Raw genomic sequence first — 24,049 nt, 5'->3', positions numbered from 1 at the left:
CTGTGAATTTTAGTCAGTTTTAATGAAGACTCATAACGGTAACATGGCTTCCTTTATATATCATGGACTTAAAATACTGCCAACTGCTCTTTCACTGAGCCTGTAAGTCGTATGTTGAGCATGTGAAGATGAAGGATTCTATTTTATTCCACTCTTCCCTGGCCCTCGACATAGCACATCTCTGAATAGATTTTTCAAATAATTTCACTGAAATCGAGACTCTTGGAGTCCCCTCTGGCAGACCTATAAATCACACACTTTAATAGTAACTTCTATTTTCTGGGCCTTCTCTATCTTTCTATTAGTTGGCACATAAGATTTTGTTGTTTACCTCTCAACTTCCATGAAATACAAAATTATATCCTTAAGCACGAAGTTCTGATTTTCTCCTGGATAAGCTAATTTAGCTGTTTACTTTTGTTATGAGAGTAACAATAATATCTCATACTTCTATTTTCAGCTGCTTTTCAATTTCCAATATTTCTATTGCTGTTACAGATTGCATGTCTGTGGACAACACCAATGATCAAAAAATTTTTCTCTGAGCCTGCTGAGTAACAAAGCAATTGCTAAGCCAAAGACATGATGATATGACAAACAGCTAAGTTCTATGAGTTGTTCTCCATATATAAAAATATCCTTTCAGATGACCTTGAAAATCTTGAAAGCAGCTCTTTTGCCCCTCTGCCGTTTGCTCTTTCCTATTCATTCCCCTTTAACCTTAGAAGAACCTAACTATAGAAATTAGATCACTAGGCAACTTAGCCTAATTGCTGATTTATGCTCTACTGAGTGCACACCATGCCTTACCAAACCTGTGGACTATTTTCCTAGATTAAAAGAAGAGGGAATGAAGAATTAAGTAGTTAAAGAATGACTAGCTCTCCACCCCTCAAAATCTCCTCAGCAATCCCACGGGCAGATCATGCAGTCTAGATAAAATCTGAAGAAAGATAATGAGGAGTCAGTCTGCATGTAATGGAGACTGATACAAAATCTAACCTCCTGCCTCAACAGTTCACTGAGACTCTTTCCCCCTTTGCCCTTTAAAAACTCTCCATGAACTAGAATTTTCAGAACTGGTTTTGAATACAGGAGTCCACCCAAATTATCAGCCTTCTGATTAAAGCAACCTTTCCTCACTTGCCTCTAGAGTATCATCTTTTGAGGGACAAGCAGCCAAACCTGAGTTTGGTAATGTCTCAACACCTGGCAAAGATTTAAACAAATTTAATTGCCAAAGACTAAGGGAGATAGAGGGAGTAGGAGACCAAACCATACAGGTAACACTACAAATTCCATTCAATCATCAGACTGAAACTTCTTTTCCTACAATGAAAGTTCGGAAATGCAGCATGGCAAGAAAAGGAAATTTGCAGAAGAGAGTGGAAGGAAAAACAATTATTCTGAATAATCCACAGATAACATGAGCGTTAAAAAAAAAAACACTAAATTTGTGACTGCTACATTGCTTTCAGCCCTGAAATGATGGCAGAGATCTATTTTTGTGATGTTTAAAAGCAATGAAAAATAAGAGCAAATTTGAACTAATCCACAGCAAAAGAAATGACAACATGTACAATTATTTTTTGAAAGTCTATTTAAATACATGATAAATTAGAAACCTAAAGGAGTATTATTTGGCAGCCTTTCTGGAAAAAAAAGAAGTGAGTCTGAAGATTAAAATGTAGCCAAAAAGTAAATGAAATTAAAGCAAATTCATTTCTAAAAATAGCACCTATAATTTACAAATCAGAACAATTATTTATAAATTTAAAAAATATAAGCACTAGACCAAATTGAAAAGGCATACTATCTCAGTAGTGAAATTTATTAATTGCTTCAAGAATAGGCTTTGGCTTCTTTTCAGATTTTTATCAAAAATATTTTGCATTTGAGGCTTCCTTGGTGGCTCAGTGGTGAAGAATCCACCTGCCAATGCAGGAGACACAGGTTCAATCCCTGATCCCAGGAAAATCCCACCTGACATGGAGTGGCTAAACCCATGCACCACAACTACTGAGCCAGTATCTAGAGCCTGGGAGCTACAACTACTGAAGCCTGCATGCTCTAGAGCCCATGCTTAGCAACAATAGAAGCCACCACTATGAGAAACCAGTGCACCTCAACTAGAGAGTAGCCCCCACTTGCAGCAACTGGAGAAAAAGTCCTGGAGAAAACAATGAAGACCCAGCACAGCCAAAGAGAATAAAAATCAAATAAATCAAATTATTTTCAAAACTCTGCATTTGGTTAAGTTCAGAACAGCACACTATCACCACCCCATTATCATTTGAGCCATTTCCTATGGTTAAAGAATGCATCCTTTTGGAATTTAGAATCAAAGGCAACATAATCCTTTAAAAATTGTTAGTTCTTCCCTGTTATTACTCCAACCACATTCATTGTGAATCTTAGAGAATTCATGCGGTGACATTCTATGTTTCAATTTCAATCTTAGTCACAAAAGCAAGCCTTCTAATTCTGTCACCATTTAATGATTGACAGCAGATTTTGCCCTCATTTGACCTTTTCCAGGCTCTCTTCTTTGAGTTAGCAGCCCACTCCAGTTTTCTTACAATAAAAGGTAGAATGGATTAGCCAGTCAGAATTCAGAATATTTAAGTAAAAGCATAACAACAGACCACTGCTGGCATGTAATGCAAACATTAAAATTCTAATGACTCATTCCCTTGCCACAGATGAGGAAAGGAATAGAAATAGACATAACATGGATCTACTGTTCTGAAACTAATTATAACAGGAATTTGAGATGGTAAAACTTTATCCACTCATGCAAATAAGTGTTTTTCTTTAGCTTGATGGGGAAGCCCTTGAGATTTACCAAATTTCAGGCTTTTAGGGTTTGGAATCAGGTTAGTTTACAGTTCAGTATTAAAAGATAGTTTTAAAGTTAAAAGAACAGAATGATGTGAAAGAAGGAAGAAAGAGAAGTTATAAAGATGGAACCTCTTTGGTGAGGTTTAATTTAAGAGAAAACTTGATTTAAAAAGGAAACAAGACTAAGGGGCAAAGTTGGAAACATTCCGTGACAATATATGAATATCTATACAAGATACCTCCTTTTTTTTACTCATGCTACAATAATATAACCTCAGATATTATAAACTATTTTTATCCTACACTATAAGAAATAAGTCAAAATAATCCAATATATATATTTCCTGAATTTGGGGGAGGTGGTTTGCATAAGACGTTAGTGATATCACAGTAACTAAATACAGCATATTTCCTGTTTTCTTGGAGCCCCCCATATTCAAGTTAGTAACAGAAACATTGTTTAATTAAGCAAACACATAAAGAAATATAACCTTGTCATTGTAATAAATAATGTGAAGATTATAAGAATATGCTACTCCAGAATATGCCTCTGCTCTAGTGCTGCAATTCAAAAGCATCGATTCTTTGGTGGTCAGCTTAGACAGAGGAGCCTGGTAATCTATATTCCATGGGGTCAAAAAGAGTCATTCATGACTAAAAGAGAAAGTCTGTCTGACTCTTTGCGATCCCATGGGCTGTACAGTCCATGGAATTCTCCAGGCCAGAATACTGGAGTGGGTAGCCTTTCCCTTCTCTGGGGGATCTTCCCAACCCAGGGATCGAACCCAGGTCTCCCACATTACAGGCAGATTCTTTACCAGCTGAGCCACAGGGAAGCCAAAGTTTATAAAATATTTGTCAAACAATGCTGTTTTAGATTGAATTGAATTACTGCCCTGCTTCTTCTCCCCTCCATCATCCATACTTTTCCAAGGCTTCATCATGAGTATGTTTCACCACCCTTTGACTTTGGATTGGCCGTATGACTTCCTTTTACTATGGGTCTATGGGCAGAGGTAATATGGCAGTGCCAAGCCTGGATCTTAGCACGATACATGTTGTGCTTATTCTCTTTCACCCCTATGCCAATGCTATAAGAGGAAGAGACATCTCTGACACAAGGGAAATAAGAGACACTGAATATGCCCACTCTGCCTTTGACCTTTAATTATAAGCAGGATCTGAGGTACCACTGTCTGTAGAGCACCATCTAGTCAAATTCAACTGAGATCAGCCAAGCCCCTAAAGACAAACAGATACACAAGATTAAATGTGTTATTTCAATCCACTGAATTTTGGGGTGATTAGGTACAGATCATTTCTCAGAATCTTATTATGTCAGGAGCCTGAGAATCCCTCCATTAGAAAAGTTCTTCTCTAAAGCAGCATTAAGAAGTTCTAGATTAGAATAAGACAATCAATCAGAAGTAATATTTTCCCTAAGTCTATGTTAGTTCAGTAGGCTTTAGTTTTGGGGGGCAGCAAATGAGCACAGTAATGTCCTGTCACATGCTTTAAGATGCTGAATGGGATATTTCGATTCAACTTTTAAAAATTGGTGAAATCCCTAAAGTTGTAAATAGTAGGTAATATATAACTCCCTCACTCAAAGAGAGCTACGTATTCCCACAGAACTTACTAACGTGATTAAATTGATTCTTTGACTAACAACTCCCACCACACACTTTCAGTCTTTGTTAAAAACGATTAGAAGATTCACAAGGAAATCACTTAAAGGAAATTCATAAGAGTAGAGAAGCCTGTGCCTCTCTCTGTGGAAAGGAAAGAATGCATCCACTGTCCCACCACCACCAAGTAAAGAGAGGCAATCCTCAAAATTATTCATATAAATAAGAATTTTTTACAGCATCTCTCTCGCTATTTGTATCTTATGCTTGTGAAATTACAGATCTAATGACATAAAGCAAGAAAGAATTCTTAAGAAAAACTGATGTGAGTCTTCTGGATTTGTGGGTAATGTGAAGAGAAAGACTATACATACCTCTTTTGGGAAATTCAGAGGAGAGGATGATGCCAGCCTTGGTAACACTCAGCGACAAGGGGAAGAGAGAAGATGGTACAGTAAGTAGGCAACCATATGCCTTAGTTCTTCTGGGCAGTAAATGAGCATAGTAACATATGCCATATGTTATGGGACATTTGATGGGATGCTGAATAGGGTATTTCCTATCAACTTGAAAAATTTAACTAAACGTGGCATTTTATAAGCTAGAAGGCATAAGTTCCCTTGGACAATAAGGATACCACTGTGGGTAAGTGGCTTGATCTGGAGTTGTGGACTAAGGGACAGAATGACTGGGAGACAGAACTAATAAAAGGGTGAAAGAGACGAGCACAAAACAATTTTCTATTGTGTAAGAGCTTACATAGACCTATGCAGGCCTGATATGTCAGAGTGTATTGAGAGTCAGTTTATACCAGTATCCAACCAATGAAAATATCTACTCTATTTCTCTGTTGCATCTAAACCCTACATTGGCAGTGAGAGAGTCAACTCTTAGGTTTGTTTGTTTGAATTTATTTATTTTAATGAAACTAAGATGAATGTTTTTAATAATAAAAGGTAAAATTCACAAAGAAGATAGACATCATAAACCCTTAGACACCTAACAACAAAAGGAAAAAAAAAAAAAAAAACAGAAGAAATAGTCCGCAGATTTGGCGTGAGGAAAGGGAGAGGAAAAACTTAAAAAAATTTTTAATATTAAACAAGACCATTTTTATAGTTGACAGTGACTATGTATCCACACAATCTGCCACAGACATTGCCATCAGGTCAGGAAAGACGAGCCTATATTAAAACACAGAAAGGGGAAAGCTGTCTTTTTATTGTACTTTACTAAGCTAAACTATTTTTATAAAACTAGCTCTTCTGTGTGGTAAAGAATTTGACCTGGCCCCCAAAGAGGTTGGCCTTTGCCCTAAGCTTGTGCCAGGTGTTCTATGTCTTTGTTCAAAGATGGGGTCTTTGACCACATTGGACCTTACTGCGGTGCTGGTCCTGGCTAGAAAACCAACCATGTGATTTAGAGTAGGGGTTTTGTGATTGTTTCAACAGCACATATATTAAAACTGGAAAGATAGGCGGGAGCTTTGGAATTTCATGGTATCAGTTGACCTGGCATTATCGGCTAAATGTTTTTGTTCTTTCAAATTTAATATATTGAAGCCCTAAACCGCAACTTGATGGTATCTAGAGATGGGGCTTTGGGGAGGTAATTTTGGTTAGATGAGTTCATGAGGGTGGGGCCCTGGTCTAATGAGACTGGTGCTCTTATAAGAGACATCAGGTAGCTCTTTCTCTGTGAGCCCAGAGCAAGATGGTGATTAAAAGTTGGGAGAAGAAGGTTCAAAATGATATCTAACTTACCAAGACATTAATCTTGGACATCCCACCCTCCAGAAGTAGAATAAACAAATTTTTGTTGTTTAAGTTATCCCGTCTGTGGTATTTTGTTATGGTAGTCCAAGCAGAATAATCTACCTGGTAGCTGAGTTAACCACATGGGCAATCAATCAATCAATTATATACCCATGTAACAAAGCCGCAGTAAAAACTCTGGACACTGAAACTCAGGTGAACTCTGTTTGACAATACTTCAGGTGTACTGTCACCATCAATACCTGGAGAGTAGATCTTTCCAGAAGTCAATAGAAGTTTCATATTTGGAACCCTCCCAGACTCTGCCCTATGCATCTCTTCCTTTGGCTGTTATTTTCATATATTGTCTTTCCCTGTAGTCATCTGAAATCATGAGTATACTGGCTTTCAGCAAGTGCTGTGAGTTCTTCTAGCTAATTGCTCAAATTTAGACTGATTATGGTAACCTCCAAAACTTGCAGTTGATGTCAGAAGTCTTGAGCAGAATTGGCAGTCCAGAAGTATGTACCCTCAAACTTCACAATATGGATAACTTGTATAATTTTATCATATCTATGAGAATAAATATTTTTAAGTCTAACTAAATTCATCTATATTGTCATGTTGCTCATACAAATTAATTAGCATTAATATAATTAATATATAATTAACAACATAATAATATATTTTTCCAAAATATAAAAGTAATATAAAAAGATAAAAATTAAAGAGCAAAATACATGTCATTTTACAAAAATTTAGGAAATAAAATGGAATATAAAAAAGGAAATTAAAAGGATTACTAATTATATCAACCAGATATATGCAATATGATTCTATTAACCTTTTAGTGTATTAACATATGTTCTGAGTCATATAAGCTAATATTAACATATTGTTCTGCAGAAAGGTTGTAACTACTTTCCAAGGACAGCTGAATTTCTAGACTCCAAACAATGTCATCCTTTCCTAGTCTTTTCTTATTTGTTTACTTGCTATGCTCTTCTTTCTTCTATATGTACACTTTATTCTCAGAGTGGCAAGATAACTGCAGTAACTGAAACATGATATATTCTTGGGTTCAAGTTCGGTGGGAAAGCCTGTTTATAGGCAGACCCCAGAAACAGTCTAGGAATTGAATGGATCATCTTAGGACATATGCCTAGCCCTGAACTATTGACTGGCTTGAGCTTAGAATACGTGGTTCACCACTGGGGTCAGGGGTGCAGAGGAGAGTCCTCAAATGAACTTCATGGAGTGATGTCAGAAGAGAAGAACAGAACTGCTGGAGGGTTCAAGGAAAAACAAATGGCAGTCACAATATACTTAAAGGCTATTGGTATTTCTCTGTGAGTTATTTCCAAATTATGTCCTGAAGTATTAAAATTTTTTGTGGATTTGTTTTTTAAAGAATATGATCTTAAGGTTCTAGACTATATTTTTGTCAAATTTCTTATTCATATTTTTTCTTTCTAGTTTCTCATTACATTTGATTTGATGAACATCTGCATACAGAAATTTTTCTAAGGGATATAAATTAACCATCTTTTGTGATTTCTTTCATTTGTTTTGTGCTTTTAAAAGTCCTCGATGTAATACAATAAAAAAATTATCCACATATTTATATTTGTATTATTTATTGCTTTGCTTTCATTTTGTTTTATATTTTTTATTATAGTATTTGTTCATGGTCCTCCACAGGGCATAAAAGAAAACTACACTGGCATGCCAAAAGAGTACTTCATATTTTCCTGAAATTTGTCTGCTTGGTTTTCTCTGTTAGAAAAGTTAGACAACTGTGTAAACTGTTTACATACTTTAATGAAAAATTAAAGAATTCTGTCACACTTGAGAAAGCCATGAGTCATGCTTCTCTCCTGTTTGCAAAGGCTAGCCGTCTATAGAGCTTTGCAACCACAGACCTTACCAGTTCCCATCATAACAGAAGAGGGTTGGAGAAATGAATCCCATGCAATGGTTAAACAATAAGGAACATTTAAAAAAAAAAAAAGTAGATATGCAACAGGGGCCTAATTCAAGGGCAAAATCTGTGAGTGCACCATGATCTCCAGCTTGTCAATTCTTTTCATGCAAAAATGAAGGGTCTCCTTAGACAAACTGAGAAAGGACTCTAAAGTCTGACAAGTAACCTCACAACCAAGAATCTATATATGACAGGTACCAGGAACTCCTCTCTCTCGTTTCACCATAACATTCACATTCTAACAAGCATCAAATACTGTGAGATTTACCTCTAAGTCATGTATGGATGTGAATGTTGGACTGTGAAGAAAGGTGAGTGCCAAAGAATTGATGCTTTTGAACTGTGGTGTTGGAGAAGACTCTTGAGAGTCCCTTGGTCTGCAAGGAGATCCAACCAGTCCATTCTAAAGGAGATCAGTCCTGGGTGTTCTTTGGAAGGACTGAAGCTAAAGCTGAAACTCCAATACTTTGGCCACCTCATGAGAAGAGTTGACTCATTGGAAAAGACTCTGATGCTGGGAGGGATTGGGGGCAGGAGGAGAAGGGGACGACAAAGGATGAGATGGCTGGATGGCATCACGGACTCGATGGACATGAGTCTGAGTGAACTCTGGGAGTTGGTGATGGACAGGGAGGCCTGGTGTGCTGCGATTCATGGGGTCACAAAGAGTCAGACACGACTGAGCGACTGAACTGAACTGAACTAAACCGTTTGTCCACTTTAACCTGTCAGAATCACCAGTTTAGAAAGAAGATCAACCGTTTTACTGTAATAAGTTCTACCCTGCCCCACCCAATTCATCTCCAGTCTTGCCTTTTGTCCTTTTCCATTGCAGTATGAGTCAAAGAATGATCTTCCTAAACACCACTCCTAAAATACCACTTCATTTCAGGAATTCCTCTTTGACCTTTATGTAAAATCTAAACTTCTTATATCACTCTCAAAGTTCTTGGGATCTTGTGAACCTATCCAGCCTTCTCTCTTCCATTCTCCTGCCATACTCAATGCTTTAGCATCCTGCAATTCACTCAGAACTCTACACACAACACCCTCTCTTATTCTCTAAGTCTCTGCTTTAGGCTTTTCTTTTCCTTTGAAAACTGTATTCTCCATGCATCCATTGGACCTATCCTCTTCTGCACTTCATTAGTCTAAGGAGTGTTGATCCTTGAAGTCTCCTCATACAGAACATTTTCTCCAGGAACCAAGTTCTGACCCTTCAAATCAGCAATAGGTGCCTCTCCTACATGCTTCTATCACACCCTAAATGTCTAACATTCTCTAGCATGTCACTCTGGATTATAACGACCTGTATCATGTTTTAAATTTTTTTTCTATTTCCAATATTTAACAAACTTCTTGGGCAGAGATTGTGGATTTCATGTTTATCAACACATGATTTATACACACTAAATTTTAAATCATTATTCACATCCTTGAACAACATAAAACTCACTCTGTGTTTGGGAAAAGAATGGCTTCATCTTGAACTTGTGTCAGTGAAACAGCTGAAGGTAATGTCTTCCATTTTAGCCTAGGGAAAGCTGCTTAAAGTGTTCTACAAGAGACAGCTATAAGAGATCTATAGATAGCAATTATTAATAATAATGGAGTACACAACAGTCAAGTTGCTAAAAGAAAGAAGAAATAGAAATATAGGGGAAGAGAAGGGCTCAAAACTGGTGTCGAATGATCAGAGTGATGAAGAGAGAAAGGGGTTGGGCATTTCACCCACGGTTGAGGGTTCTTGGAGAGTGGAGCAAATCCAGTTGGCAGGGACAGAGCTATGATGCAATGGCAGCAGAGGTAAAACAGCAATGACACAGGAAAAGGTGAAGGTGGACATCTCTGCAGATCAAGGCATCAAGAGTGAGAATCAGGAGAGAAGTGGAAAGAAGGTTTAAAAGTGCATAGAATACAGAGGTGCCTTCTTAAGATCATGTGAGGAGGGGTGGGAAGGGCTTGGGAGTGTTCCTGGTTTCTAGTCATTCCACTAGGTGATGCTCAGAGACAATTTTTAACTTTATTGTTTTGGCACCCACAGTCTTTGAATAATATCACACAACAGTGTGTCTTTCCAGGGATGCAAATGATGACTATGTGTATAAATATAAAATCACTGTATTACATAATAATCTGTTACTTTTTATTGAGCCTTCACTTAGAGTCAGGCAAAAGGTAAACTAATAAGTATGTATCATGCCACTTCTGCTAGGCTGAATAAAGACTCCTACATCTAGGACCTATGAATGTTTTCATGACCAAAGAGACTTTACAGATGTGATTAAATATCTTGAGATGGAAAGATTATTCTAGATTATCTATGTGGTTCTAAATATAATCACAAAGAATGCAGATGGCCACTAGCAGTTGAAAAAAAGCAAAAAAAAAATTTATATATATATATATATATATATATATATATCTTCTAAGAACCTCCAGAGAAACCTGCCAACACCTTGACTTTAACCAAATGAAACTTGTTTAGGACTTCTGAGTCTAGAACTGTAAGAAAATACATTTGTATTGCTTTCAACTACTAAGCTGTGGTAATTCCTTACAGCTACAATGGGAACTAATATACTACTTAGTTCTCACAACCACTCATGTACCAGCTATGATTGGAAGTACAGTTCAGTTGTCTGCATCCAGTCCTGGAAGTCTGATTTCCATGGAAAAATTGACTGACATGCTCAGTATATACCTATGATCAATTAAGGTTGCTCAGTGGTAAAGAATCTACCTTCCAATGTAGAAGATGCAAGAGACGTGGGTTCAGGCCCTGGGTCAGGGAGATCCCCTGCAGGGGGAAATGGCAACCCACTCCAGTGTTCTTGCCTGGAAATCTCATGGACAGAGGAGCCTGGCAGGCTACAGTCTATGGGTGGCAAAGAGTTAGACATGACTTAGTGGCTGAGCAAGGCATGGATACAATCATATTTGTGTTTTTGATTAGCTAATATCAAACATTCAAAACCGGAAAGGTATATTTTTGGAAAGTTGGAAAATTTTTTCAGTTATTTTTCAGCTTCAGTTTCCTGATTGTTTCCCATAATAGAATAATTACTCATAAAGATTTTTTAAACTCTCATAAGTCATATTAATTTATTAACTATTGCAATCATGTTATTATTAAATTCACACACATAATATGCTTAGCTGTAATTAATGTATGATTCCATTCCAGAGGAAAAAAGGTATAATGTTCATTATATGCATAGTTGATTATTAAAGAATTGAACCTACAAGTTAGCAGACATGAATTTCAGCCACATACTTTCTCCTTAGAGTACAACCTTGAATAAGCAATTTAACCTCTCTTGATTCTCTTATCTATAAAATGTGGAGTTTGCCCTATCAGTCAACTTCCTTCTCTAAGATTCTAGGAGTCTGTGATTCAATTTGTTCCTTAAGCTTGTGGATGACACTGGACTTTTCCAGATAGAAAGTTATATTTTGTTGGTTCTGAATACACTGCTCAAAGCTTGATTCTAAACAGAAATCCATCCATTTGGCCTATTCATACCTGCTTTACCTTGTTGGAACTCTGATTCTGTAGCAGACTCAGACTGAGGGAATTTCAGTGCTATTGCCTGCTGAGTCAAAATCTGGAGAAGCATTTACTGAGCATGCAGTATTTGTCAAATACTTCTGCATATTATTTCTTTAATCCTCACCAAAAAACTTTCAAAATAAGTGTATCATACTAATTTAATAGGTGAAGAATTTGTAAGAGACATATGTAACAAGAATTTTTAGGTGGTAAAATATCCTGATCCCAAATCCATGCCTTTTCAACAATTCCATACTATATAATAATAGCTTCTACATGTTGAGTGCTGCAGGCGATTTTATTTTCTAAAATTGGTCAATGTATTTAACCCATCCCACATGTTCATGCTACATGACTGAAAATCTTCCCATTAAGAGGTATTGTTCCATTGTGTCTGGGCAGGGACTTGTAAGTGCTGTAACAAATGGAGTATGGTAGAACAATCTTACTGAGTTCACTCTCTCAGGATACTCATTCTAGCAACCCAGACATTATGCCATGTGTGTGTTATGTTTTTCCAGCAATAATACTGGCATGGGTTTCCATGACCTCCTCCAGGGGAACTTCCTGACTCAGGGATTGAACCCACATCTCTTACCTCTTCTGCACTGGCAGGCAGGTTCATTACCATCTGGGAAGCACAACATGAAAGAGAGATTCATGGGAAGAGGTAATTGCTAAGGTAAAGGACAGCAGAGCAGATAAAAAACCATTCCAACTGTGACCTGGCTGAATTCTGGAGCCACAGAACACATGGACAACTGTACACCATTAAGTTTTGGGGTGATTTGTTAGGAAGCCTTAGAAAGTGTGATAAGTATATGTCATATATGTGCGTGTGTGCTAAGTCACTTCAGTCGTGTCTGACTCTTTGCAACCTGGACTATAGACCACCAGGATCCTCTGTCCATGGGATTCTCCAGGCAAGAATACTGAAGTGGGTTGCCATGCCCTCCTCCTGGGGATCTTCCTGATGCAGGGATTGAACCTATATCTCTTATGTGTCCTGCATTGTCAGGAGGGTTCTTTACTACTAATATCTCCTGGGAAGCCCATGTCATATACACAGCACCTTAACATTTTCTCATTTTACAGAACAGAAAACAGGCTCAGCTAGATTATATGACTCATTCTGACCCATACTGTTAGTATATAACGAGACTAGGATTAAAACTCAGGCTGTTGTTTGGGGGCTTTTTGTTTGCTTGTTTTTCCAAAACCTGTGTGCCATTTACTTTACTGCATTATCTCCTATAAGTATCCCAGTCTAGAAGTTGGTAAAATTTTTGGATACTCACAAGCCTACAGAATAAACCACATTTTAATATGACATTAAGTTTATAATATTTGGTAAGTCAAAGACCATTTTATATATGTAACCTAAACTTATCAACAAACAAAATCTTTTAGGAGACCTCATTATTTCTGGGTCACTTATATCTTGTACCATATTATCAGTTTCATTGGCTTTAAGGTATATCCTTTTTTTTTTTCAGGTTTTTTTTTAAGTTTACTTCTTTCTTTGTTTTTTTTTTTTAATTTTAAAATCTTTAATTCTTACATGCATTCCCAAACATGAACCCCCCCTCCCACCTCCCTCCCCATCTTGTTATTTTACATTGGAAAATATGAGGGCATTTTATTTTGAGAGATGTAGCTTTCACAAGAAATATAGCAATTAATACATTAATGTATAATGTAGTAACATTATACTACTTCAAGTACATTGAATAATTTGACTACATTAAAATTGATTTCATATAAGCCCTTAGAAGCAGATGTAGTTGACTGCCTATCTAAAAATCATTCCATCTTTATCCTTGTTCTCAGAAATATGTCATTGTTTGATATCTACCACCCCTCTTCCAGGCTAGTGACAGACTATTTTTTAAAGTAAGATGAGTTTTGCTAAAGTTTTTTGTCTGTTAGGAAAAAATATCTTAAAAAGAAATTATGAGCAACTGATTTGGAGGAGGGAGTTCTAAAATAATATTATAGACAGCTCTTTATTTTAAGATTAAGTTGCTGAAACACTAGGTCAGCCCCCAAACAATGCTTTGTTCTGATTGCTTATTTCAGATGTTTCACTATGTCTTTTGCATTTCTTCTCAGAAGCCAGACAATTTTTCAATTGTTTAACCCTTTGTGAAAATAAGTCAATAATTTCACTGTGAGATTAAATGTTGATCTTCCTTTCTTTAAATATGAAACAATATAAATGCTGGTACATTGTATAAATCTTTGCTATGCCTTCTCAACTATAATACAGTTGTCGTGTTGTTTTGTTCTATTTGTTTCAAGAGGAGAATGTTCCCATTAGAGTAAATCAAGTATTTTGATTGGTGCAATAGATATTTGAAACTAGTTTTAAGGTGCTGTGCCTTTTAGTGGTAATTTAACAAATTCAAATGCTATCTAACTTCCTGAGAAATTTTTGTCACTGATATAATCTGGCTCACAGTGAATGAAATGGAAGGCGTTTTTAAACTAAACATATGTTTCTAATAATACTCTTGTGTATGCAGTGTAATTCTTGCAATGTAGATGAGGTACTCTGGTGACATCATCCTTTTAATTTTCTTTAGGTAAACCAGATGGTTGAATGTGAATGCAGTAATAATGCTGTTAAACTGTCCAGAGAGGATAGTTTAATCATCTTTAAGAATGTAACTAATAACCAACATATGTATTTTTAAATGGGTATTTATATTGAAAAAAAAATTGATGTCCTCAAATTTGTTTCGGACAATGTTCAGTTAAACTAAATGATAAAAGTTGCAAGTTTTCCTTAAAAAAAAAAGGGGGGGAAAAAACAATATCTTGAAAACTACAATTAAGATATAAAAATGCAAAGGACAAACAGAACTTCAACTTATTTGTCCACTCTTGAAATCTTAGAGCTAGTTATTTGACAAATAAATCTTGTCTTTGTGGTTTTCTTATGCATTCCATACATGCATTCCCATGTCATGGGAAGAGATTAGCTTCTTATAGGGATATAATGAGTCTACCTCAGGTTGGAGCCAGAGGAATCAAAGTAAAGTGAGTTGATCCAAAGAAGAAAAAATGTAAAAATAAAATTGAGATTTGAGATTTTTATCAGTGCAATTTCATTGTAATTAATGGTTTGCCTTGGATCCTATGCAGTGAGCTTCCTCCCACCCTGAAATTATTGATATACTAGGGAAACAAAAGTTGGGCAGAAGGAAATATATGAAGTTAGCAGAGGTGTAGTAAAGAAGGTGTACCATTTGTCGATGGTAAGAGGAAACCTACAGCATTTTAATTAGACATTCAAAGTTAAAATAAGTTTGAATTGACAGTTCCAAAGAGTGGGCTAGATTTTACTTTTCTGAGGGTATCACAAATCTCTATTTAATCTTACATAAGCTTAAAATAATAATATATTTAAGGTGGATAATCTATGCTTAGATTTTGAAAACTAACCAGAATGTTAGAATGCTATTATTTACCCGCACTAAAGATGTCTTCAATTCCAAGGTAATATTAAAGTTTTGTGCTATTTCACTGTATTACCTTGAAAAAAAGTAAAATTCTAATTACCTTGATCATAGAAAGAGGAATGATGTTCATGATGATGATGGTTCTGGAAGAAAGAAGTACAAGTCTCTTGGCAATTTCTGTGCTTCTATTGTGTTTGCAGAAGGCGTGTATTCTGGTCTATTTATTGTCTTATTCATAAGAGGGAAAAAGTCTGATATGTCCACTCTGGGATTATACAGGTCTCCCATTAATGGGGTGAGTTAGTCTAATACAGAGATGGATTATTAGTAAGCCAACTTAGCTTTACATCTAAATTTACCTTTTCCAGTTACTCATGAGGGAAATGAATGTGACATTTTGCTTTTTGTCTGACCTCTATCTCTCCACTGGTTCCAAACTTGAAAAATAGAATAAACTTTGAAAAATGAAAATTCAGTGTGTTTGAATGTGAGATACATTCTACTTGAATTTTTCATCTTAGGGAATATATGAGAAATAACAATATTGAATCAGAAAATATTTCACCTAAATAGTAAAAGGATATTTGCAAAGATAAACATTTCTGAGATCAACAATTGCCTCTATGATTACAGAAAAGTATAAATTTACTACAAAACTTCTAACCTGGAGGTTCCAATGCCTAAAATGTTGCATGAATTATCCGTGGCAAATCTAATAACCAATCAGGAAGTAAGGAAGCTAGAGATTTATTTGTGTTTAAAATATATATATAAACATCAAAGAATCCCTTCCACGTTGACTTTTCTATGCTTACCTGTTTCTGATACAGTATATACAATGGTATATAATTACATGAAATGAACCAAAATAAGAATCAAGTTGAAAACGGCAATGAAGTTTATAACCAAATACAGGCAACACATACAATTTTCAAAGTCCCATTCAAGAAGATCTATTGGCAATAAATTTCTAATCCAAACTAGCCACTGAGTAAAAAACATTGTGAACAAAGAAGAAAGCTTTCTTTTGTTGATGATTAGATAAGGTAAAAATGTTTCCAAAAGGAACATGAAAAACTTGCTGTCAAGAACCAAATGAAATAAGGTGAGCATATAAAGGTAAATGATTATAATAGTAACTAATTGAGGACTTTCCTAGTGGCCCAGTGGTTAAGAATTCACCTTGCAAGGCAGGGGACACAGGGTTGATCCTTGGTCTGGGAAGATTCTACATGCTGAGGGGCAACTAAGTCCGTGTGCTATAGAGCCTGTCCTCCACAATAAGAGAAACCACTACAATGAGACACCTGTGCTCCGCAACTAGAGAGTAGCCCCCACTCACTCCAACTAGAGAAATCCTGTGCACAGCAACGAAGATCCAGTAGCCAAACAATAACCACAACAAATTTGTACTATATGTTGAGCTATTGTTGCCCAGCCCCAAGACCAATGAAAGAGCTGGAAGACAGTGACAGAGATGTTAACAGCAAGTGTGTGTGCTCAGTCTTGTCTTGACTCTTTGTGACGCCATGGACTATAGCCCACCAGGCTCTTCTATCCTTGTTTTCCCAGTCAAGAATATTGAAACGGGTTGCCATCTCTTTCTCCACGGGATCTTCCTGAACCAGGGATCAAACCCACATCTCCTGCATCTCCTGCATTGGCAGGCGGATTCCTTACTACTGAGACACAAGGGAAACCCTGGATGGCATACTAGACAGGGAATTTTACCTGTCCTCAGCAAAATATTCTGGAGTGATATCTCAGTATGGACAGCAAATAGACAGGATAGGCAGCCATCTTTGCTACTCTGGGGAGAAGGAGGCTATAATTTATAAGGAAAATTGACAGCAGATTGGCTCATGACAAGGACTTTCACTTTAATGAACTAGCAGGTGAGCTGCATCTGCCCTAAGGATCAAAACAATCACTAGCTGGGGTTGAGGGCAAGCATGTTCATGTCAGTAGGGTATACATATCGTGTGGACTACTCGAGCAAATTATATACAGAGAACAAGAACACAGCCACCTTGAGTGGCCTGACCAAACACCATGCTAACTCTCTGCCAGGACATAATCACTGTCTCTTTCAAGTCTCACAATTCTATAGAAAAAAAATTATAACAATTATTTCCACTCTACAGACAAGGATCCAAGGCTTAGGTAGCTGATGTAAGTAGCCCAAGACCATGAAACTAGTAAGAAGTTAAACCCCAATTCCAGTCCAAGTCAGTCCAGCTCCATATCCCAAGCCCAAGTTAAAATGTATAGTACTATAATAAAGTCAGAAAAGAAAGCCTAGATAAAAATAATTATATTTGTAAACATTCCGTTAATGGCAGGTCACAATCTGAACACCACAAAATATAAACCAGAAAAATCTATACATATTATTCAGGAAGGTTTTAGTGTGTAATAAATATTAATGACACTCAGCCAATATTTTATTCCATAAGATGTGCTTACAGAAAAATTGATCTTAAACATCTTCATCAAGGTTACCTGAATTAGTTGTTTCCATTTGAGTTGTCCAATCAATTATTTTTCTTTTTTGGAAATTGATATGGTGGTAGTGGTTATTTACTTGCTAAGTCATGTCTGACTCTTGAGACCCCATGGACTGCAGCCCTACAGGCTCCTCTGTCCATGGGATTTTCCAGGCAAGAATACTGGAGTGGATTTCCATTTCCTTCCCCGGAAATTAATATAAATGAGTTATATTTGTAAAACTTTAAAATACTAGAAATACATTGTCAATAGACACATTATGCCATCCTCCATATATAAAATTGGAACTATTGACCTGAATTATTAGGATCTAAATCTTGAACTGTTTGATTTTTCCATTAATGAAAATGAATTTGCGGTGACTGACATGCTGTCAAGATTACCTTTATAATTAAATATAAATACATATATATTAAATATATGTATATCAGTTGATGGGGATTCTGCCAGAATGTTAAAAGGTTAACTTAGGAAGCTAAAAGAGTAAAAGATACTTGAATAAAATCAATTTTTATACACCTGGTCCTGACTTTTTACCAGATTAGAACCATGTTTTAATTTTTAATCTGCATTCAAATCACCTGAGGATCTTGTTAAATGCAAATCCAAATTTCATAAGAAACACCGTGCAGCAGAGATTCTAAATTTCTGACAAGCTCCCTGGTAATACCAGCGTTATTATTCCACCGACCACATTTTGAGTGGTAAGGAGTTAGGGAATGCAGCCTCTGGTCAAATATAAGAGATACTACTAAATTGTTCTCCAGCAACTCTTTCCTCCAAATATTCCCTTTTCTCTCCATCAACCCTGGTACAGTGGAAACCATCAAGATTCTATTTGATTCACACCCCAGGAGTGAGCTCAGAATTCAGCCAATCAATTCCTTGTCAAATATTGAGAACTGAGACCCGGAGAGAGCAAATTTAGTCTTTCTCAATTACCTCATGACTTTACATAAATTCCAGAGCAAATGCTGGTGTCATTTTCTACTGAGAGGATGAGCAAGAGAAAAACTGTCTTTCAATGAAGGAGAAAAATAAAGCATGACATTCAGAGAAAGATAGACATAAGAGGCACCAAGGGATTAACTTAATGTATTCTTTAGTGTGTTTCCATTCTAATTTCTATCCCTGAGGCCCAAATACACTGCTGTCCTAACAAATTAGCTTTTTGCTCAAGCTGAGAAAGTTTCCGTTTAATACAACCTAAGGACTGCTAACTTTATACTCTGAAGTGTAATGTACTTTATCATTATACATCTAAAAGCACATGAGCTTGGGAGTCATAATCATAGTTGCCTCATTTATGTGTAGTGCTGGAAATCTGCGCTAAGTAGGCACAAGTATGTATATAGTAATATATATTACATGTACATTGTTGTAATGAATATTTGAATCAGATATATCATTTCAGTACATCTGCTGCTTTATATTTGGTTCTAAATAAATAAGGATAGCAATCATTAAACTTAAAGATGTGCAATGATAGAAAAATCTATTAAGTGATATATAAGACTGGATATTATATCTTTACAAGCTAGGCAAACTGCTTTTAAAAAATTGTGTTTCATCTTTCAGAAGCTCAGTAGCTAATTACAATGATGAAAAATGTCACATTAAATACATATGTTGATTGCTAACAAAGGCACCAGAATGGAATTTTCCTTTAGCTAAAGGTATTTGCAACTACTCTGGTGCTTAGATTATTATTCACAGTATCTATTCATATTTAACTGCTTAAAAGTTTAGCCTGATTAAGCAAAACATTTACAAATAAGCAATGCCATAAAAACATCTCCACATTTTGGACTCTGGCCAAATCAACTTTCTGTAAACATTCAATGATGAATTCTATAATTGAATAGCTAATAAACCCATCCAACCTTAATCTTTAACTGAATTCACACATATATAGCAATCAGATCATTTCAGTAACACAGGTGTTGTAGAGCTATAACTGGGATCTGAAGGAAAGAACAAATGTCCTATTTCTCAAGTGTTTAGACTAACTTCAGTGCAAACTCAAAGTATGCAAACTCAAACACAACCAATAACATTGTTTAAATAAATCAGCAAAATTAAATTTCTAGAGCCAATCTATAATATAGAATTGATTTTGTGAAGTACTATCTCAGACTGGTCCCAAGGTGACTTTGCGGCCAAAAATTCACACTGTACAGTTAATACATTAAAATGTGTCATAAATTTACAGTAAAGATGATGGAGATTTCTAGTACTACCAGGAATTTGAAAGAAATAAATGAAAATCTTCTCTAGAGGAGAAAAGCTTCATTTTAGGGCTCAGAATTCTCATGGATAGTTTCCCCCTAAAACATAAGTAGTTTAAGAAAAATTAATCAAACGTATTCAACGGAATAAGACACTATATGTAAGAATCAGCAAAAAAGACAAAAGAAAAAGAATCATATCACGGAAATAAACCATGAATTCATCAAATATTCATATTATTTGAATAAAAGCAATTATGCAGGCTAGAATTAAAGAAACAAAATATAAGTTTGACTCTATCTTCAGGAAACTGGAAACAGTAAAGGAAGCAAGCAGCTTTGGAAAAAACTCAAAGAGAACTTAACAAAAAGTTAAAATATAAAAATGAAAATAGAAGTTCAATGAGTGACTATAGCAGATTAGACACACTAGAGGCAAGGCATTACTGCAATTGAAGCTAGGTAAGAAGAAAGCACCCAGAACGTACCATAGAGAAGAAAAACAGAAACTATGAAAAAGGTTAAGTGATGGTGAAAATAACTGAGAGAGTCTAACATAGTTTAATTACTGGTCCATCAATTACTAGTCCAGATAAAGTGAAAGGAATTAATTGGTAAACAGAGTGCGGCTGAGAATATTCTATAACTAATGTAAGAAGCCAAACAAAACATTCAAAAAGATTCAAAGTGTGGGGTTTACAGAATAAATTAAAGAAATCCATCCAAAGAAATATTTTAATGAAACTTCAGAAAGCAAGTAAAAAGATAAAAATATTACAATGAGATAGAGGAAAAAGGTTCTTTTCAAAGGAATAAACACTAGATAGTTTACTTCTTGATAATAAAAATAGAAACCAGGAGATAGAGTTCTTTCAATTTTTCAAAAAAAAAAAAAAACAAAACAAAACAGATCACACCAAATATCACAGACAATCGAAAAGAGAAAATCCTCCAAACTCATTCTACTATTCTTGGATATGCCTGATATTAAACCCAGTAAACTATATTATCAGAAAGGAAAATTCCAGAACCGTTTCACTCATTAATATAGATGCAATATCCTAAACAGAATATTAGCAAACGGAAGCCAAATGTATTTTTCAAATAATATCTGTTGGCCAAAAAGATACACCAGTTATGGGAGATTAGGTCAATATTTTCAAAGTCATATATTTATTTCAACACATTAACAGATTATAGGGGAAAAACATGATCATCTATTTAGATAAAAAAAGTGTTTAATAAAGTCCAATATACATCATAATGAATATTATTAGTAAGCAAAAATTTATAGTAGAACATCCTGAATCTTGTAAAGAGAACAGATCTAAGATAAATACCATCCTGAAACATTAGAATAATTTTCTTTATAATCAGGACTAAGACAAGGACCCATAGTACCAATTCTTTTATGAAACATTGATTTGAAGTCTTAGGCAAGTGTAATAAGAAAAAGAATGAGACATCAAATGTAAAATAGGAAATATATTAACAGTAATAAACATTTTGAAAATACAATGCGATATGACAATTTACAATACTATATCAATAATCTTTTTAAATGTTTAAGACTGCTAACAGGGAAATATTTAAAGCTTTATGAACAGGTATTTATTAACATCTAAATATATGAAGTCATATATCATGTCTGTGGTTGAAAGACTGATATTTGGAAATAATATATCTCCTGATAAAGATTATATCCAGTACAATTCCAATGTACACCAAGGTTATTCATGAAACATAATCTGATCTTAAAACTTTACATGGAGGATTGAAAGGCTGGTAAGAGCCAGAGAACAGTGAAAGGCACTAACCAGAAAGTTATCAGTAATTGTCATAGAGCTACAATAAGTGAGAAGTGTAAACTTGTACAAGGATAAACAAAATATTAATAACAACTGAAATAGAAAACTAAGAAGCATAGCCACACATGCTGATACATGACAGAGATTAAATTTCAGATTAGTTGGGAAAGGAAAATGTTTAGAGAAAAAACGACTATCCATATGTAAAAAAGATAAAATTTGAATCAACTTCATTCCATGTATAAACATAGAACGTAAAAATTTAAGGAGTTAAATGTCAAAAATGAAATGTTTTAAGTGTCTGGTAGAACCTATTTTAAAAGATTTTAGATTTAGTGCCATGAAAATTTCTATAAAATAGCTTTAGGGACTTCCCTGGTGGTCCAGTGGTAAACAATCTGCCTTCCAACACTGGGTTCAGGGGCTCCATCTCTGGTTGTGAGCTAAGATTCCACGTGCCTTGTGGAAATTAAGCCTGCGTGCCTCAACTAGAGAGCAGCCTGCTGCAAACTACGGAGCCCGCTGTGCTCTGGGCCACAACGAGAGTCAAGCCAGTCAGCTGCAAGGAAGAGTCCACGCGGCTAAAAGGGAGAGCTCGGCTGCCGCAACTAAGACCCAACAACACAGTGGAAACTAAATAAATACATGTATTTTTTAAAATAAATAAAATACCTCTAGAGAGGGAGACTGTCTGGCACGCCCACTCAGAGCTTGTCCACAGCCCAGCCCCTGCTTGTGGCTGAGACGCTGACCCCGCCCGCCCTCTACCTTGAATCCCACTTTCCTCCCGCCCCTCCCCACCCCACTGCGTGGAGGTATGCCAGGTGCCACAAGGTTCACAGCTCTGTGCCCAAGCGAGTGACTACGTTCCTGCTGCAGGTTCTGCAGTTTGAGGTAGATGCCCTAAACTGTTTAGTTGTCAAACCACACAGGCTACTCACACGGGAAGGGCCGAGACCTGAACTCAGATGAGCTCCAGGAGCTATATGACGGGCTAAAGCTGAACAAGGTGAACCAGTATGACTGCATGCTCGCAGTTACACGAAAGGCTTGTTCTTCCTGGCCATGGTGGTGGGCATCGTGCAGAGCTGAAGCAGCAGAACTCCAGGCTTGTGTGCACATGAGACCCTAAGATGGGACACAAGTGGAACGGAGAAGGTCCATGTACCACCATGGCGATCTCCTTTCTGTTTACATAAAGAAGTCGTGCAAGTTGCAGACATCACCACTCCCAACTAGTCTGAGGCTGAATTGCTGTGTGGGAGCCAGTTAAAAGCCTTAGTGGTGATGGACATGCTGCACTCAGTGGGCACTGACAGGGTGATCATCACCAGCTCAGACCTGTGGTCCCCAACAATCTCAAGGTGGCCTGCAAGAAGACTCCATCGGCCATGCCCCATGTTCTGCAGCAGACCGTCAAAAAATGTGCAAAAGCCACTCTGGGGAAGGACTGAAGCACAGCCTGGCCCAGTTGGAGCTGAGGATGATCCAGAGCAGAACCCAGAAATCGTCATCCAGGCCAAGGTGCTGTGAGGGACGTGTGAACCCACCTCCTTAACATCCGACTTTAGGTATCTCATTTGTGTCCATGTGAGAAATGTAACTTTGCCTTAGATCTATGACCAAAACTTGATATATATATATTTTTTCTTTCATAAGTGTCCAGCATCCGTTAATTGTGAAAATGTGCTCCCCCTGTGCTTTTTAACTATAACAAAACAACCACAGAAATTTGAAATTTGGGACCCCCAGCTCCCCTCCCCCAAGGCTCCTGGAAAACCAGCTCTGTGTTCATGTTTCTGGGGCTTCTTCCCCAGGGCCCTGGCTGGCTTGGGGTACATGGTATATTCAAGTCCAACCAGAGTATGGGATCCAGAGAGGCCCCTGTGTCTGCATCCCTGAGTCAAGGGTTAGTGTTCATGTCCAGAAAAATGATGCTAAATATCTTTAATCTTGTTCTGCCCTCACCTGTGTTCCCGCTTCAGAACGTTTTGCTTCTTCCTTTACGCAGGTAGGACCCTGGGTGGAGGTGGGGAAAGCGTGTTGTGTTCAGAGTCTCCACTTCTATTTACTGTGTGGACCGGTTCCTGTTAAGCTCGGAAGCACAGATGTGCCAGTCACTTTGGCTGGGGCCTTCCCCAGACCCCCAAAATCTGCACATCTCACGTGAGTAGGGTCCTGCCTTCTCAATCAGTGTCTCTAAGGGACACCCTGGGTGACAGAGCAGAGGCTGGTGCACCGCTGTCTGAGGGTGCCTGTGGGAAGACCGGTGCCTTGGACT

General features: G+C 36.7%; 1 pseudogene; it reads left to right on the top strand.

Moving 5' to 3' along the window:
* Positions 1-23,301, top strand: part of LOC101119476 (pyridoxal kinase-like) — a 45,443-nt pseudogene extending 22,142 nt beyond the window's left edge.
* Positions 23,302-24,049: the final 748 nt, after the last annotated feature.

This window comes from Ovis aries, chromosome 6 (assembly GCF_016772045.2).
Source record: "Ovis aries strain OAR_USU_Benz2616 breed Rambouillet chromosome 6, ARS-UI_Ramb_v3.0, whole genome shotgun sequence".
Taxonomy (NCBI): domain Eukaryota; kingdom Metazoa; phylum Chordata; class Mammalia; order Artiodactyla; family Bovidae; genus Ovis; species Ovis aries.
Note: the sequence above shows the minus strand (reverse complement) of the source record. Positions and strands in the feature narration are given on the sequence as shown.